Source organism: Lonchura striata, chromosome 5 (genome assembly GCF_046129695.1).
Source record: "Lonchura striata isolate bLonStr1 chromosome 5, bLonStr1.mat, whole genome shotgun sequence".
Classification (NCBI taxonomy): domain Eukaryota; kingdom Metazoa; phylum Chordata; class Aves; order Passeriformes; family Estrildidae; genus Lonchura; species Lonchura striata.
In genome coordinates, this window is record NC_134607.1 from 1132048 (window position 1) to 1148347 (window position 16300).

At 50.6% G+C, this 16300-nt stretch overlaps 1 long non-coding RNA gene across 1 annotated transcript; it reads right to left on the reverse strand.

Moving 5' to 3' along the window:
• Window positions 1-323: 323 nt before the first annotated feature.
• On the reverse strand, window positions 324-1920 carry LOC116183169 (uncharacterized). Its single transcript, XR_004147715.2, has 2 exons — window positions 1879-1920; window positions 324-673 (listed from the first exon to the last, which is right to left on the reverse strand). It is a non-coding gene; the product is annotated as an uncharacterized LOC116183169 (long non-coding RNA).
• Between the last annotated feature and the right edge of the window lie 14380 nt (window positions 1921-16300).

Consider the following 16300-nt stretch of genomic DNA (forward strand, 5'->3'; position numbering starts at 1 on the left):
CTCAGCTGACAAAATTCCCTGCTTCTGAATTAATAGGAATTACATCTCCACTATATTTCTGATAGAATTTTTCTCAGTCATCCCACACAGGTTTCAGTGCTTCTCTTGCTTCTCCATTTTCCAGTGAGGCAGGACTTTCCTGGCACATCCTCCCCTAACCCCACAAAAAGCACTGATCTGTGGGCTCCGTGTGAGCTGCCCCTGCTTAGCCAAGGCAGAGGAGGCACAATTTGCAATCTGGCTCCTGAAACTTCTCCTGAGTTCTCCAGCCACTGATTATGCTGTTGCTTACAGAAAATTATCAAAAAATGACAGAGATCCAGTGCTTGAAAATACCACAGGATAATTGCCTGCTAATAGACAACATGGGCATTTCATTAGCCCAAGTGGCAAACGTGGCTACTGCGTGGTGGGAACAGCAGCCCTGGTCTTAATGCTACCGTGTTACACGTGAAAGGGAGAATTTGGGACCTGCAAACAACAACCAAGGCTCTGTGCTCAGATGTTGCACTGAGCAAGAGAGGCTTGCAGGTGTGTAGGATCATGGGGTGTGAAGGCTCATCCTCATCCCTGAGGGAAGCTGACTCCATTTGAAAGGTTCACTCCAGCTGGGGCTCATGCCAGGCTTGCTCCACTCATCCCCAGACAGCTTTGGGGCCACAAATCCTCACCCCTGGAGGGAAGAAGCAGGTAGAGTAGAAGAGGAATAAAGATTTGTTTGGTTTGTCTTTGTCTGAGCATGGCACATCTTAACTGTAAGGCTTCCCCCACTAACAGGAACATGTTGATTGGAGTCTGATGGGGTTTTTCTTTCAGTGACTGTATGAGGATCTGATTCAAGGCACTGAAATGGATGAAAAACTAGCTCATATTTCCTGTGCCACTGAAATGGATGAGAAACTAATTCATATTTCCCACACCAAGTACAAAGCATCATTAGCCCTGCTGCAGCACAGTAGGGGCAGCACCAGCTATTAAAGAAAGCGAGTTGATTAAGGGACAACCTTGAAGACTAAAAATAGTCAGGGAAATAAGAATCAATGCCATATGAAAGCAAACATGCAGTCAGCTGTTATCACAGAGCTTTTCACGTGATGAAAAGCTGCACACTGATCTCACCCGGAGAGTGTTTGTTTTGGACAATCTTAAAGGGTCCGGCCCCATGGATTGGCAGCAACACGTATGGAGTGATCCGAGAGCACAGGCCTGATCCAAAGTCCATGGATCTCCAGTGACTCCTCCAAGCACTCCCTGTAGGAATCACTCCAGGTTTGGAAAGATATGTTGCAGTTAAAGACATTGGTCTGGGCTTAGGGAAAATGCACTGACACTGTCACTGTCAAATCAAGCCAGAGACAAGTGAAAAACAGAGGGGTTGTAGCTAATAAGTGCAGCACAAAATAAAAAATAAAGTGGCTGAAGGAAAACTTGAGCAGTCAAGGGAAAATGCAGCAAGTTCAAACAAACTGCCTTGGCCCAGACACATTGCACAGAACATGCAGTGATTTGAAGGGGAAGAGAAGAAGGATGGCAGGAACTCAGCATCCCGCTTTTTCACAAGGCTCAAAAACATAGCACGCAATGCAAGAATAAAAAAAATACGTCTTTAGTCCTGTCTGGGACATGCGGCACAAACTGAGGCGGGGGAGATTAAATTTGGCTTTGCCCTATTTCCCCCCTTCTTTTTCACTCCCCTGCTCTTTGCTAGTATTATCTGGGCTGCTTGGTCCTCAGCAAACAACCGAGTAGCCAAAATATGGGCAGGATTCATGCCATAACCAAACCAGCCAATGAATGAAATAAGGCACTTGTTTTCCTGGAGCAGAGGGAGGGGAAGCGGGGGGATTGAAGCATTTCTGTGTGGTGTTGGAAACCCACCTCGAGTGGAAGCAGTCCCTCAGCTCACACAAACCACCGGCGCTCCTCTGACGTCAATTGGCAGCCGCTGGCTTGCACCATCCCAGGGCTGGCTGCAGCGGCACGAGCAAACAGCTCACCCAGCCAGAGGGACACGGGGCGAGAGGCAAGCTGGACTCCTGCACCCCTTCCCTCCTCCTCGCTGCTCTCCAGCATCACCCACAGCTCTGCTTTCACAGGCAAAAGGGCGCAGACCAGCTATGGCAGGCGTGCCTTGGGCGAGTGGCGCATCGGCTGGCAGTGGGTGGGTGGCATGGGGTTGCAGGGGATCCCAAAAAGCTGAGGGTGCAGTGGGTCTCTGCTGCTGAGGTCCTCGGGACTCAGGGCCACCCCTGAGCTGCGGCAGTGCCCGGGCAGGGTGCCAGGGAGCAGAGCAGCTACATGAGAGGCAGGGCCTGCATCCACAGGGAAGCTGCTGCTCCATGAAAGGGATGGCTGCTGTCCTCCAGCCTCTATCTGGAGATCCTGTGAGGGAGGGTTTGGGAGAGCTTGTGAAAGAAGGATGAGAAAATTGCTGCCCATGGGAAGTACCACAGGCTCTCATCTGCTGTCCCCTTTCACTCTTTCCACCAAACAGACTCCAGGCCTGCAGAGAGTGGGAGCAGGAGGAACCTGACTCCTCTCAGGGTGCTTCCTGCAGCACACAGCAGGAGGAAAAGGAGGCAGCAGCTGTTCAGCTCCTTCCCTGCCCTCCTTACACCAGGCTCCATCCCACAGCCACCCATTCCAGCCCATCCCAACCCTGAATGCATCCCACAGGGGACACAGGGAGAGCTGCAATGCAAGAACTGTGTCCCATCGTGGGGCTTGGCAGCCCTGTGTTTTGGGGGATGCTGCTGAGCCAGCAGTGGCAGCCTGGGGAGCCTCTGGGGACCGCTGCATTCCTAGGCTGCATTTTCCAGCAATGGCAGAGCAGCCCACTCCCTTTCTTCCCACCTGAAAGGCTTCCAAAGGCCTTGACTTCCAGAATAGGAGGTAGCTACAGCCCCTGCAAACCAGATAAGCTGAAGCTGCCCTGAGATGAACCCAAAATGAAGGCAGCCAGAATTGCTGATTGCCTTTGAAAACAAAAGCATCAGAGACCTTTAGCACCTATATCTCCTTCCCTACCTGTGCTGAGGGCTGATCAGGAGCTCGGCTTGTGTGGTGCAGCACAGAATCCCCACTGAAGTGTCTGCTCCATCATTCCCATGGTCAGCACTCATTCCTGGAGCAAGCAATGAGTGGAGCCAAAGATAGAGCTCAAAGGCACAATGGAGAAAGAAAGCTGTCCCCAAGCCAGAACCAGTTTTCCCCCAGCACCTTTGCTGCTTCCAGAGACAAGAAGTGGGCTGAGAGGGTGTGTTGTTATGTCTCTTCACAACACACCTCCTTCTTGGAGCCCCATTTGTGGAGTTCTTGGGCCTACATTTGAAATGCTCCAAGGCAGTTGAAGCAAGGCATAATGTGGCAAGCACATTTCTCTCCCCCCTCAGGATTTTTCATAGAGGTGCACAGAGAGAAATGAAAGAGAAAACAATTTCTATTTCTGCTCCTTGTTTTTCCTATGCGGAATGTGTTTGGAGAATTGTTTACCTGGGGTGAGTGCTTGATTGGATTCAGGTGAGTATTGTTTGAGCCTGATGGCCAATCCAACCCACCTGGGGCTGGACTCTGGAGAGAGGGGCACGAGTTGTGGGAGAGATAGAGTCAGAGAAAATAGTACGTAGTTTTAGTATCCTCCTTTTATATAACATATTAATGTATTTTAGCATAGTTATAATAAAGGAATAATTCAGCCTTCTGAATTGAGTGAGACATCACCATTTCTTCCCATTGGGTTCGCCTGCATTTACAATAGTGCGAGCCCTCCCTGGGACTTTAGTTTGAACCTGTTCATTTCATGGCACAGTGGGAGAATGTGGGTCCCTTTTCCCAAACCTGCTTTTTCAAGTTTGGGTTGAAATGCTCACCAAGAAGGCAGAGGGCCCAGCTGATCCCCTGCAGTGATGTAAGGAGACCCAGTTTTGAGACATAACAAATTCAGTGCCCAGCTGAGAGCCATGGGCTTCATGGGGAGGCAGAAGCCCTGCAGGACAGGGCCACAGTGGGAGCACCAGCTGCCTGCAGAGCCCAGGGGCTGGCTGGGGCAAGCACAACAGTGGGCAAGTGTTTCCATCAGCAAAACCTCTTGAGAGCAGCTCCTTGCTAAAATAGATGCCATGCAATCAGCCGAAAAAGAAAGTCTCAGTGCCCAGCTGCCTGCTGCAGGCACAGCACAGAGGCCAGTGGCTATTTTTATTAGGGACAGCCAAAGGCTGTGGAAGGTGGTAGAGGCAGCCAGCAGAGGTTTTCCCCCTGCACCATGCCTGGGCTGCATCCCCATGCACCTGGGTATCCTGGCTGGCTGGAGGGCCTCTGCTCACCTTCTCAGGAGCTGTCATCCTCCTGCAAGCCCTGTCACCATCAGCTGCACCTTGTCCTCCCGGGGATGCCCTCGCTGGCAGTGTCCCAAAGGGGAGTTAGGGAACAAAGCAAGCCACCCACACTGTGCTGGGTGCTGAGAGCAATGAATCAGCCCCTCCTGCCTTAAATCATGGGATCAGCCTCCGGGTGACCGGAGTGAACTTCTGTGTGTGTGTGGTACTTGGGAGTGGCCATTCCTCATCCCTGGGGCACCACGGGAATGGGGACACCTCCCTCGAGCACAAGGGTACCAGAGCTTGTGCAAAGCAGCACCCTGGGGGCCAAGGGGCCCAAGCAACCCTCCCCCAAGACATTGTGCAAGCAGTGGGAATGTGTGGCTTCTGGGCACACTGGCTCTGGCAGCAGCATCCCACGGGCTCCTCTGAGCAAGCTGTGGCAGCACAACCCCAAGACTTACACCCCAGCATATGGAATCCAGCCCTCCTCCAAATGTCACTCCCTGCCTCTCAGACCCACCTTCTGCTCCAGTGAAAGCCTGAATGTGGTTGTGTCATCTGCAAGGAGAAGGATGGCCCCAATCTTCCAGCATTTCTGCTTGAAATTGGTGGGCTTTTTCCCTATTTAGTGGGCCACATGTGTTGTGATAATTGTAGCAAGCTAGGGCAAGTAAAAAAGAAAACAAAATCTACAAGAAAAGGGGAAAAAATGCAGAAATGTTGTTCTTCATCCTCTTCTCCTCTAAGATACCCTACTGCCTCTATCCAAAATGCCCTTGGTATGCCCTCACAAGCAGCGGGTGGCAGAGAGGTTGGAGAGAGGCTGGCTCTCAGCAGTGCCACGAGATGATGATGGGAGTACCACCTTCTCTGGGACTAAGCCTGAAGTTCATCCTGTGGGATTAGAAGATTCACTGCTGATAGCTACTCATTTCCATGGTGATTATTCCCTTCCACACACAGAGCAAATGGCCTTGAGCACCACAGGGGGCAAAGCTCTCGTGGGAAAATCAGCCCCAAAACACTTGGAGAGAGGAGAGGAGAGGAGAGGAGAGGAGAGGAGAGGAGAGGAGAGGAGAGGAGAGGAGAGGAGAGGAGAGGAGAGGAGAGGAGAGGAGAGGAGAGGAGAGGAGAGGAGAGGAGAGGAGAGGAGAGGAGAGGAGAGGAGAGGAGAGGAGAGGAGAGGAGAGGAGAGGAGAGGAGAGGAGAGGAGAGGAGAGGAGAGGAGAGGAGAGGAGAGGAGAGGAGAGGAGAGGAGAGGAGAGGAGAGGAGAGGAGAGGAGAGGAGAGGAGAGGAGAGGAGAGGAGAGGAGAGGTATTGATTTGCTCATTGTGGACCCAGCTCTCAGACTTGACAAACTCCCCTGCTGGGATCCAGACCCCAAGCAGGCTGTCACAGCTTGGTACCACCAGCTGTCCTTTGGGTCATTGAGAAGCTGGCAGCACAATTCCATGTGTGTTAACAGCAGAGCACAAATCCAGGAAACACAAACCCAGCTCTTCTGCTGCCTCCAGCATGGTCCCAGAGAGCCATGGCATCTCTTCCCTCCCCACGCCACAAACCTTTTGGCCGGGGACCGTGGTTTTCATATTTGCAAACAAGAGTGTGAATCATGTGGGGCAAACCCGCTGGGCTTGGGGCAGTGTTTCTGATTTACACCGCTGTAAATTACTGCCTCTGCTTTCAAAAACGATGTTATTTTCTTGGACAGGGTCCCAGTAACTCTGCGAAGGAGGGAGTGGGAGAAATTCCTCATGGATGAATTTCTTATGATTTATTTGCCACCGAGCATCGTGCAACCACTGGCCTTGTGCAAGGCTGTGCTCCCCACGAAGAATGAGGGGGGACACGAGTGACCTGAGCTCGTTTGTCACCACCATCTGTCACCAGGGCCACGCAGAGAACCACGCACGGAGCAAGTGGAGGTCGACCTCCTGCTCCAGGGTCCTGGCAGGCTGGCAGCAGCAGGACAGGGCTGAGAAAAAGGCTTGTCCTGAGCATCCTGGGGAGAGGCCACACGGGCCCCCAGCACCGCTCTGCCCTCCAGGTGAGCAGGGCAGGGCTGCTGTGTGGTGCTGCTGCTCTTCAGCCTCCAAAGCAAGCCAGGCATCTTGGCTCATTCCCTCCCTTGGGCAACCCCATGGAGCTGCTTGGAGAAGCTTCAGCAAAAGGATTTATCCAGGGGTTTGTGTGGGTGTAAAAGTGCAAAACTTATTTCTTAAACAGACAAATGGAGATATGAACATCATAAAGTCACCCCAGAACATTGTGTTAATGTTTGAGGTGTCTGCAGCTCATGTGCTGTAAAAAAAAAAATGTGCCACAGTGGATAGTGGCTCCACAGCACTTGGTGCTGTACAAACAAGGAATAAATTGGCTGCTTCTACCTAAGAAGGAGCTCACAAGGTTGTTTTTCACCACTGCAACAGAAAGGTGGAAGAAATAAAAGGAGATACAGGAGAGTTCACCAGTAAAGTGCACATTTTGACCCAAGGTATTCATTCATCCTTTTAGCAGCAGGTCCAGCCAAAGTCGCTTTGACTGATGAAGAAAACTTTCCAAACATAGATTGGGGGTCAAATAAGAAGCTCAGCCATGAAAATCCTTGTGCTGGGTGGAGGATGAGGAGGGAAGAAGAACATCCTTGGGGAGGGAAGTTGCTGAGAGCAGGGCTGGTGGAGGAGGCACATGCAGGAGTCTGAGAGCAGCCAGGGATGCCACACAGATGTCCATCAGTCAGGGTGGTTCAGGAATAGAGGTCACATCTCCATGGGATGACCCTCCTGCTGGGGCTGTCAGAACTACCAGGAAGGCTCTGATTGCTTCTCTTTCTGAGAATGCATTTATTTGTGGGTAAAAATTAGGACTTAGTCTACATCAATCTGCCATCTCTCACTGGTTAACTCACTGAAAGTGGTCTGAAAAAATATAAAGACTTTCCCTTGTTAGTCACCTTCCAGTGATATATAGATGCTCTGACAATTACAAGAGATATTGATTCTAACTAGGACAGAAAATGAACAAGTGAGTGTGAAACAGAATTTTATTTATAAAGATGCATTTGAAACAAAATCCATCCTGCAGGTCTTCGTGTTTAAAAAGGAAAAAATGCCTTTACTGTATGTTTTTGCTCTCTCTGCTGAGGTTTGGATGCTTCCTCAGGAGCGGGAAGGCCACATCTCTGGAAACAACAGGCTGAAAAATAGGCAGCATGGCAACAGCTGAAAACAGGCATGAAAAGCAGCCAGAGAGAGACCCTCAGCCCAAGGCAGAACACTGCAGCATCCATCAGGCTGAGCCGGTGCTTGCTCAACCCTCCACAGCAGGACATCAACAGTAAATGCATTTTAAAATGGAAACTAAATCTTAACTCTGGCAAATGTGGCTGTAGGTGCTTCCTGCAGTGCTGGGTCATGGAAAAATGCCACCACTACTGGTGAGTCTCCTCAGGGCAGTGGTGGTGACTCCATTTGCCTCTCCTGGAGACCTGGCGTCTCTTAGCGCTGTGCTTTTGGGTCCTCCAGCCTGGGAGCTGCAAATTCTCACTGTCACAGCACTGAAACCCTTCTGCAGGCTTGCCCTGTGCCAGGATCCCGTGGGAGGCTGTGCTGTGGCTGCTGGCCCCCAGCACCAGGCTCACTTTCCCCAGCCACACATCCTCAAGCCAGGCCAAGACCTAATTTGCTGGCCACAGGCTGGAGGTGGCTCTCACTGGGGAGGGAAGGCTTTTGCCAATTTGTTATTAAATCACAGCACCAGTCACGCCAGCATTGGGCTGTCTGGGGCTAAATGCACAGCAATACATACCTGGGTTCTGCCAGAGAGCTTGGGGCAGTGATGCAGGGAGAGCTGGGTCTTTGAGCAGGGCTCTCTTCCTGTGGCTGACTTGAATCCTTGCCCTGCTCAGCCTCTGTTGCTGCCAGATTCGTGACTCTCACCCTGCAGGTACAGGAGGGAAAGAAGACCTCTGGAGATGTGCTTTTGGATGTTGGAACTGCTGCAGTGCTGAAGTCCTTTTGCTGCTTTATCCCTTGGTGTCCAAGTGGCTCGTCCTCGCCCCACCCATGGCCACCACTCCTGGCAAAGCTGTGGCAGCACAGAGTTACATATCAAATGGACAACTGGTCCCAGGTTGGTTCCCAGGACATCCCCAAGGCTCTGGGCTTGGAGAAGCTGAGTACCACAGGAGGTCACCTAGTGACAGTGAGGCTATCGGCATGTACCTGCATCCCCCAGCAGTCCTGTGGAGAAAGGGATCCTCGGGGGCCACCAGCCTTCCAGGAGCGGTTAAAACAAAACAGGAAGGCTTATGAGCAGATGTGGCTGCTGCACCACTGCTGCCAAGGCTCTGCTCCACAGGCATCAGCTGTGGGGAGAGGTTTAACCTGAGCTGCAGTGCCACATGCCCGGTACATAAACAGCCTCCAAAATCATGAGGGGGAGTGTGTAGCTCTTTGAGAGCCGACCGGATCGTTCCCTCGCTTGACATGTCCTCGTCTTGAAACAACATCACTTTGTTGAATTTTGTGGCTTTCTATGTGGAACAACATTAGCTCATCCAAGTCTGTGGTTTATTTGAAAATGAAATTCCGGTAAGCTTTTGTACCATCTGGCACCGTCCAACCGAGTGAGGTTTAGCGAGAAACCGCTGCACACGTGTGCACAAACACATAGACACACCAGAAACACTGTAATCATCATAATCGGTAGTTGCAGGAAGCCTGACATCGTCAGGGGAAGAGGGAGGAAATCAGTGCCTGACTCCTCTCCCAGCCGTTTGCCTTCCGTGGGGCTTGGCTCCTTCCAGCAGAGGGCATTTTCCGAGCCGTCCCTCCTGCGCCGCTTCTGCCCCTTCCTTCCTCTGACGTGAACTTCCAAGTGGCTCCAGATGTAAATCAAACACAGCTGGCTGAGTTGCAAGCCGGCACACTGCCTCAAATTCACAGCTGCTGCAGGTTTTGGGGGAGAGGCTCTGATTTACACCAGCCTAGCCAGACGCATCGAGGAGGGCCTGAAGCATGCAGGAGAGGTGTGGGGCCAAGGTGACGGCTTCTTGGTTGCTCCATGCACAAGCTGAAGTGTTTCATTAGGTGGATTCCCTCCTGGCTCCTCTGGTCCATGCAGACCCTTGAGATTTTATACCACCCATAGCACCCTTTCCCTCCTCCTCCCACACCTGTGTACACAGAGACCTGCAGCTGGCAAAGTGAGAGAAGATGTGGCCATCACCCAGGTACACAGGAAACCACCAAGCATCCATCTGTCATCTTCTCCCCTGAAACAGGGCTTGATTATTTTTCTCCCTGATATCCAGGGATAGGATGCAAGGTAAAGGCTCAAAGCTGTTCAGGAGAGGTTTAGACTGGGTATTAGGAAGCATTTCTTTACCAAGAGGCTGGGGAAACTGGAGCAGACTTCCTAAAGGGCTGGTCAGTGCCCCAGCCGTGTTTGGAAGGCATTTGGACAATGCTATTTACAACGTGCCTCAACCTTTGGCCAGCCCCAAAGTGCTCAGGCTGTTGGACTGGATGATCATCATAGGTCCCTTCCAAGTGAAGTATTCTATTCTATTCTATTCTATTCTATTCTATTCTATTCTATTCTATTCTATTCTATTCTATTCTGACTTCCTTAATTTTTTTTCAGGTTTCTCCCTTCTTTCACACTCAGCTGCTCATGGGTGTAGTATTAAATGTGTGTGTGATGGAAAAGAAATGGTAGGGAACATGAAATGCTGGTTAGGACATGGAGGACAGGTTTCTGGGAGAGCCAAACCCAAAGTCCCCTGGAGCCAGCAGGGAGGTTTCTAGTCATCCAGGAAGCACAGGGTGCCTATATATGTTCACCTCTACAAACTGGGGGACAGAGGAAAATTGGTGTAACTGCTTTAAAACAACCTTAAATTATAGCAGAGAAGTGCTTTTGAGAACAAGCAATGGGAATCTGAAGGATAAGCTCTGATGATAAGCCATCATCACTGAACGACTTCAGATGCACGAAGGTCACCACTGCCCTGCTCTGAGGGGACATTTCCCAGCAGCAGCTCGCTTTCTGCATCACAGTTTATGACTGCATGAACAGGAGTTTTGATGGAAATCGTGGATATCTCCATTCAGAACTGGCACTGCTGGATTTAAGTCAGAGTGCATCACATGCATTTAAAACCTGTGCGTGCATATCTGAGAGTATTGTCCCTGCACTGGGTACAGGGAGAAACCTGTGAGCATGAGGCAGGTGGAGGGCAGCAGAGGAAGGCAGGGTGCCCTCAGCCCCAGACTGACAGGGGCTGCTTTTGCCTGGCTGCTGAGCCCCAGCTCCTTCCTCCACACAAGATCACCAGCACCAGCCTAGAGCTGCTAACAAAGCAGGAATTGGATCACCTTAGAGTGTCCCTTGTGATCCTGACCAGAGAAATAAAATAAAATCAATTCCATCCACAGAGGCTTTAAACCCAGGCAGCACAGCATTTCCAAAATGTGGTCCTGATGAGGCGCTGCACCAGCTGAGCTGCGGATGGGAGGCCAACATGCTGTGATAATCCTGCTCTAATTCTTTTTTTATAAGGGATTTTTTTTTTTTAAATATATATATAGTTTTGCCTCCGGCATATGCTGTACTAGTGTAGCAGCTCTTCAAGTACCATGTTTTCCAGTGAATGTGTGAGTGACAGCACCTAAAAACAGCAGCTGTTACATAAATAAGGCTGGCGCTTCCCTGCGAGTGCCACGGTGGCAGTGGGGACAGAGGCCAGCTCAGCCCAGGGGTGACATCACTGTCCTGGACAGAGGGGGACAAAGTGGGGGACACCGCCCAGGGCAGCCCTGGTCACCACTAGCCACCCCAACCCTCACAGATTGTCACCTTCCCAGGGCAGATGCTGTTACGTGCCTGCAGTTTGTCACCAGTGACGTTCCTGTCACTGTCATCCTATAAAACAGCAAATAGGTAAAAAGAATAACCTGAACCATGGATTTGTGGCATCTCACAGTTATTTTTCCTGATGTTGTGCCTAAGGATTAATGTGGCTATTGTTCCAGCATGGTATATGTTGTGTCTTAATGAGCAGCTTAATTATTTTACTTAGCAGGAGATGGCCAATGAAGTATTAAGAAGCGAAATTTGGGACTTGCTTTCCTTTCATATTAAGATGCAAAAGTCTGATTTGTACTGCCTGTAAGTTTGCCATATCTCAGCATGCAAATACTCCTGAATAATTTAAGCTTTCTTTAAGAAGCGATATACCCAGAAAAGATTAATATTCAACAGACGTCCATCATCTGAGCAAACACTTTTTTTTTTTTTTTTTTTTCTAAAACTGTACCGAGTTTCTCAAAAATTCCCTTAATGGGACAGAAACCATCCTGGTCCTTCTTCATAAGGCTTGTCTGTTTGCCTCAGTTTATGAATGTGACAGGAAAACTTTGCCTGCATGAAGCTTAAGAATGCTTGGCCGCTTGGAAGGACAAGAGAGGATGTTCTTTGAACACTCACCCAGACCCAAAAGGGAATAACAAAGAGGACAGCAGGAGGAAAGCTGGGATCTGAGGTCATGTTTGAGTTTGTAGGAAGAGGAGATGGCAGAACCCTGGATGGAAATAGCTTTGCTCCCACACCCCCTTGCCTTGGTGGACAGGAGCAGGGTGAGGGTCACTGAGGCACTCCCAGCGTGTGCATCCCACTCTCATAACTTTTCTGCACATTGTAACGTGGCAGCCAGGAACCAGGACTCCCACCTTTTCATTTTGAGAGTGGAATTCACTGAAACATAAGCAGGAAAATTGAAACATTGTGTGCTTCAGGCTCAGGTATCATCAAGAGAAAGTTTTCTCTCTCTGAGACACCTACAGCTGATACCTCTGTGAGGAAATGGTGGGAGTGCATCAGCAAATGTGTGTGATTCACCCCTAACTAAGTGGGTACCAAAAGAAAGTCACCAGGTTGGGATTATAAAATTAGCATCAGCTTTAAAATTTATGTGTCTGTTCATAAAACCAAGGTTTCTGGTAGGAAACAACTCCAGCGTAATATAAAAGGGCATTGATTATGAATTTTGGCAGAAGTTCAAGTTTTTCTGAAGTCTGAGGTGGCCTCAGGTAGCTCAGCCTCCTGGCAGGTGAAAACCAGGTTTATGTTTTAAACCTGGAGCTCAACTTCTGTGAGTCCAGATGCATTTGTTTTGGGCTTGGAACAGCTGGCAAAGTATTTATTTCAGATTGTGAAGTCACAGAGGCAGACATCAAGTCACAGCAGGGAAGAACTGCTCTCTAAAAACTGTTGTTCTAAGACCAAATGCCCAAGATATTGATCATTACAGAGGGTAACTGTAAAGGCTGGAGGGAATTAATCACCTTCTTAGAGGTGATATGGTCCCACAGAGGAATTCCAGGCAAACAGCTCTGGAATAAATGATGTTGGAGAAGCAAATGGGCTCCCTTAACTACAGGCTGAGTCTCAGAGCATCTTCATCCACTTCAGCTTCCCTGGACAAGCCTGGGGACACAATGCCTGTTTGGAAGGCCCAAATATCCCTGTAAGAGCAATGGCTGAAGCCCCTGCCTCATCCTATCAATCCTTTAATTTGAGACATTTCTTGCCCAGGGCGTGACCCTGCAGCCACAGCAGATCTGCCTGCCCAGCATCCCCTGGTGTCAGGGGAAGAGGGCAGCCTGGCAGCAGGATCAGCTGGGTGGGAGTGAGGAAGGACTTGAAGTGAGGGATCAGAGAGAATCCCTCTCTGGTCTCTTCTTTCTCTAAACTACCACTAATGGAAGTTTAGGGAAAGGAGAGTCTCTGGGAGCCAGGACTTGGTATTTTATTGAAGTGCTGCACGTGACAGAAAGGATATAAACACAGCCAGAAAAGATACCCCAGTGTCTAGCCCCTTCATGTCAAGTTGCAGGGTCAGGTAAGATTATTTATTTCAATAAAGAATCAAGAAGTGTCTTCAGTCAAGTGACAGCTTGTTCTCATACTGTAATTAAGTTTGAAGCTCAATTACTATTGTCTAAGTCAATGGCATATACAGGATTATTACAGGAAAATGTAATAGATGCCAAGATCAGTACAGAGGGGTGGAAACGAGAGTTCACTGTAAAGCTGAGTGTAACCCAGGCCAGATCCTACTGCTGAACTGCTCCTGGGCTGTACCCTAGAGGCACACATCAGTCATGGAATTGCCAAAAATCCTTTCTCCAGCCTGCAAAGGGAGGTGCAGAGATGTGTGAAAGCAGGAGCTAGGCCTGAGAAAATCAGTGCAAGCTGGACATCAGCTTTCTGGGGCTGGATGGGCCAGCAACATGCACTGATGCACTGGTCCCCAAACCCCCCCTGTGCTGGGCTGCACTCAGAGCCCCAGGGCAGCAGGGCAGGGGGGATTCTGCCCCTCTGCCCCGCTCTGCTGAGACCCCCCTGCAGGGCTGCATCCAGCCTGGGATCCCAGCACAGCAAGGACAGGGAGCTGCTGGAGCCAGGCCAGAGCAGGGACAACAAGGGGAGCAGAGGGATGGAGCAGCTCTGCTGGGAGGAAAGGCTGAGGGAACTGGGATTGCTCAGCCTGGAGAAGAAAAGGCTTTGGGGTGACCTCATAGCTGCATTTTTCAGCATTTAAAGGGGCTTAATAAGAAAGATAGGAGCAGAGTTTTTGCAGGACATGTAGCAATAGGACGAGGAGTAATGGTTTTTAGCTAAAAGAGGGTCAATTGAGATTCGATACAAAGAAATATTCTACAGTGGCGTGTTTTACATAGGAATAGGCTGCCTGGGGAGCCAGGGGATGCCCCACCCTCAGAAACATTCAAGATCAGGTTGAACAGGGCTCTGAGCAGCCTGATCTGGTTGAAGATGTCCCTGCTCGTCGCAGGGAGGTTGGGCTGGATGACCTTTAAAGCTGCCTCCCACCCCAAATTATTGGCTGAATCCCTGGCTCCACATGTCTGTGTCTGGGCGCTGCGGCTGTGTGGGAGCTCCAGCTCAGACGTGCATCTGCATTCGGCGAGCTCGTTATCCTGCCGGGCTGCCCAGCTCCTCTCCTTCCTCCCCCACCTCCTCTTCCCCACCCGGCTGTTTCCTCCAGCTGCAGCAGAACTGCTCAGCCACAGCGGGCAGGGCTGCATGGGGACAGATCCCAGCACCAAATCCCAGCAGGGCAGAGGACATCCCGAGGTGAGGGACCAGCCCTCCCGTGGCTCCCTGAGGACAGCGCTGGCCGCTGCTGGTGTCCAGCCCGCAGCTGTTTTCCCTCAGCTCAGCTCTGGTTGCTGCCCGAGAGCTCCACTTCGTCCTTGCAGCTTCCAAATCCTTCAGCTGCTTCTCCTGTTTGTGCTGAGGGACGAGGGAAGGCACCAAAGCCTAAACTGTGTGTTCCCACTCCAGGGGATAAGCAGGGAGAGCATCATCCAGTTTCCTTGGCTTGCATTTTATGAAATAATTTTACAAGTATCTTTCGCTTTGGAGAGCCTGGGTGGTAATCCTAAACACAGGGCTTCAGATGTCACACTGCTGGGATGCTGCTGCAGCTGGCTCAGAGCCTCAGTGCAGCTTAAGCTCAGGGCCCTTTTGACCATAGAGAACTTTTTGGAAAGCGGGGATGGTTTTTCTCCCCCTCCCCATTTGAATTTGTTCACAAAGTTCAAAAGGAAACGGTGCCTCTGAGCTGCCAATAGATGTCTAAGATAATGAATGCACTTTTTACAAAAAAAAAAAGTGCAGTGCTGATGGAATTACTGCTTGTACACACAAAAACTATAACACAATCTAGAAGTGACATGATCGTTTCATTTATTTTAAAAAAAGTTATGTTTCCTTTATCCCTCCTTGCCAAGTGATGCCCTGTTAGGGAGAAGTTTCCCCCTCTTGCTTTCTGGCTGCCTGTCGGCGACCCAGGTGTCACAGCTTTACATTTCTTCCCAGCTCTGCACGAAGCAACACCACATCACTGCACAGAGCTTTTCATAAGCCCTTTCCCCTCCTGCTGGGAGCTCCCAGCATGGGCCTTCCCTGCAGGAAGCCTGAATCCGAGTGTTTCTCTGGGACTCGTGGGCTTGTCCAGCTGCTCAGGGCCAGCCAGTGCCACCACGGCTTTGCCCACGCCGCTGGTGCCCTGCTGGCTCCTCATGTGGCCCGTGGGCTTGCCACCAAGTGTCCTGCTGGTGGGCACACGTCCTGTGCACCTGGACTGACACTCCAAATTTGGGCTTTTCCCCAGCCCGAGCGGAGCAGGCGCTGCAGCCTCTCCTGGCTGTGCTTTCAGCGAGCTTTGGTCTCAGTGCTGGGATCACCTCCGGGCACGAGGAGCCAGCCCATGCCCCATTGTCTCCTCCACACTTCATCTGTCGCCAAGGAAAGTGCCAATTAGTGCCAGCTGTCCTCAACTGCAGGGCTGAGCCCCCTCTCTTGTCTTCTCTTTGTAGCATCTGACTCCCTCAGTTTGCCCATTGATGTCCAGGGATTTCCTAAAAAACAAAAAACCAAACATTAAACCCTTATTCAGGCAGCTTGATGTTCAGTGCCCTGCTTTATTTCATGTGTAATAGATTATTATTAAAACAGAACAATGTGGTAATAACTCCCCATACTGTGAGGATGCTCAGAAGCCAGAGCAGCCTGGCCTGGGGCATTTGCAGCCCTCTCGCCCATCTGCACTTACGGGTCCTTGGCTGCTGTCTGAGCCTAGCACAACCACCAAGAAGTCAAGAGGCATCTCCTAAAAGGAAATATTTCTGGGTTTCAGATGGTCACCAGCACCATGGTGCCACCAGAGTAAGCTGAGATGGCACCAAAGAGCAGCAGCACATTTCCCAGCACAGGTTAGCTCATTGAGCTGCCATTCCCAAAAGCTGAGGGTCTGAGCTGGAGTTTAAGCCATCCCACAGGGCTGAGTGGGTAAATCCATGCCCATCCTCTCACCACTGGCATGTGTGGGCAGTTGTGTTTGAGCCTGACCTGGGACATCTGTGCTCCTGGGAGGTGTCACTCAGCCTTG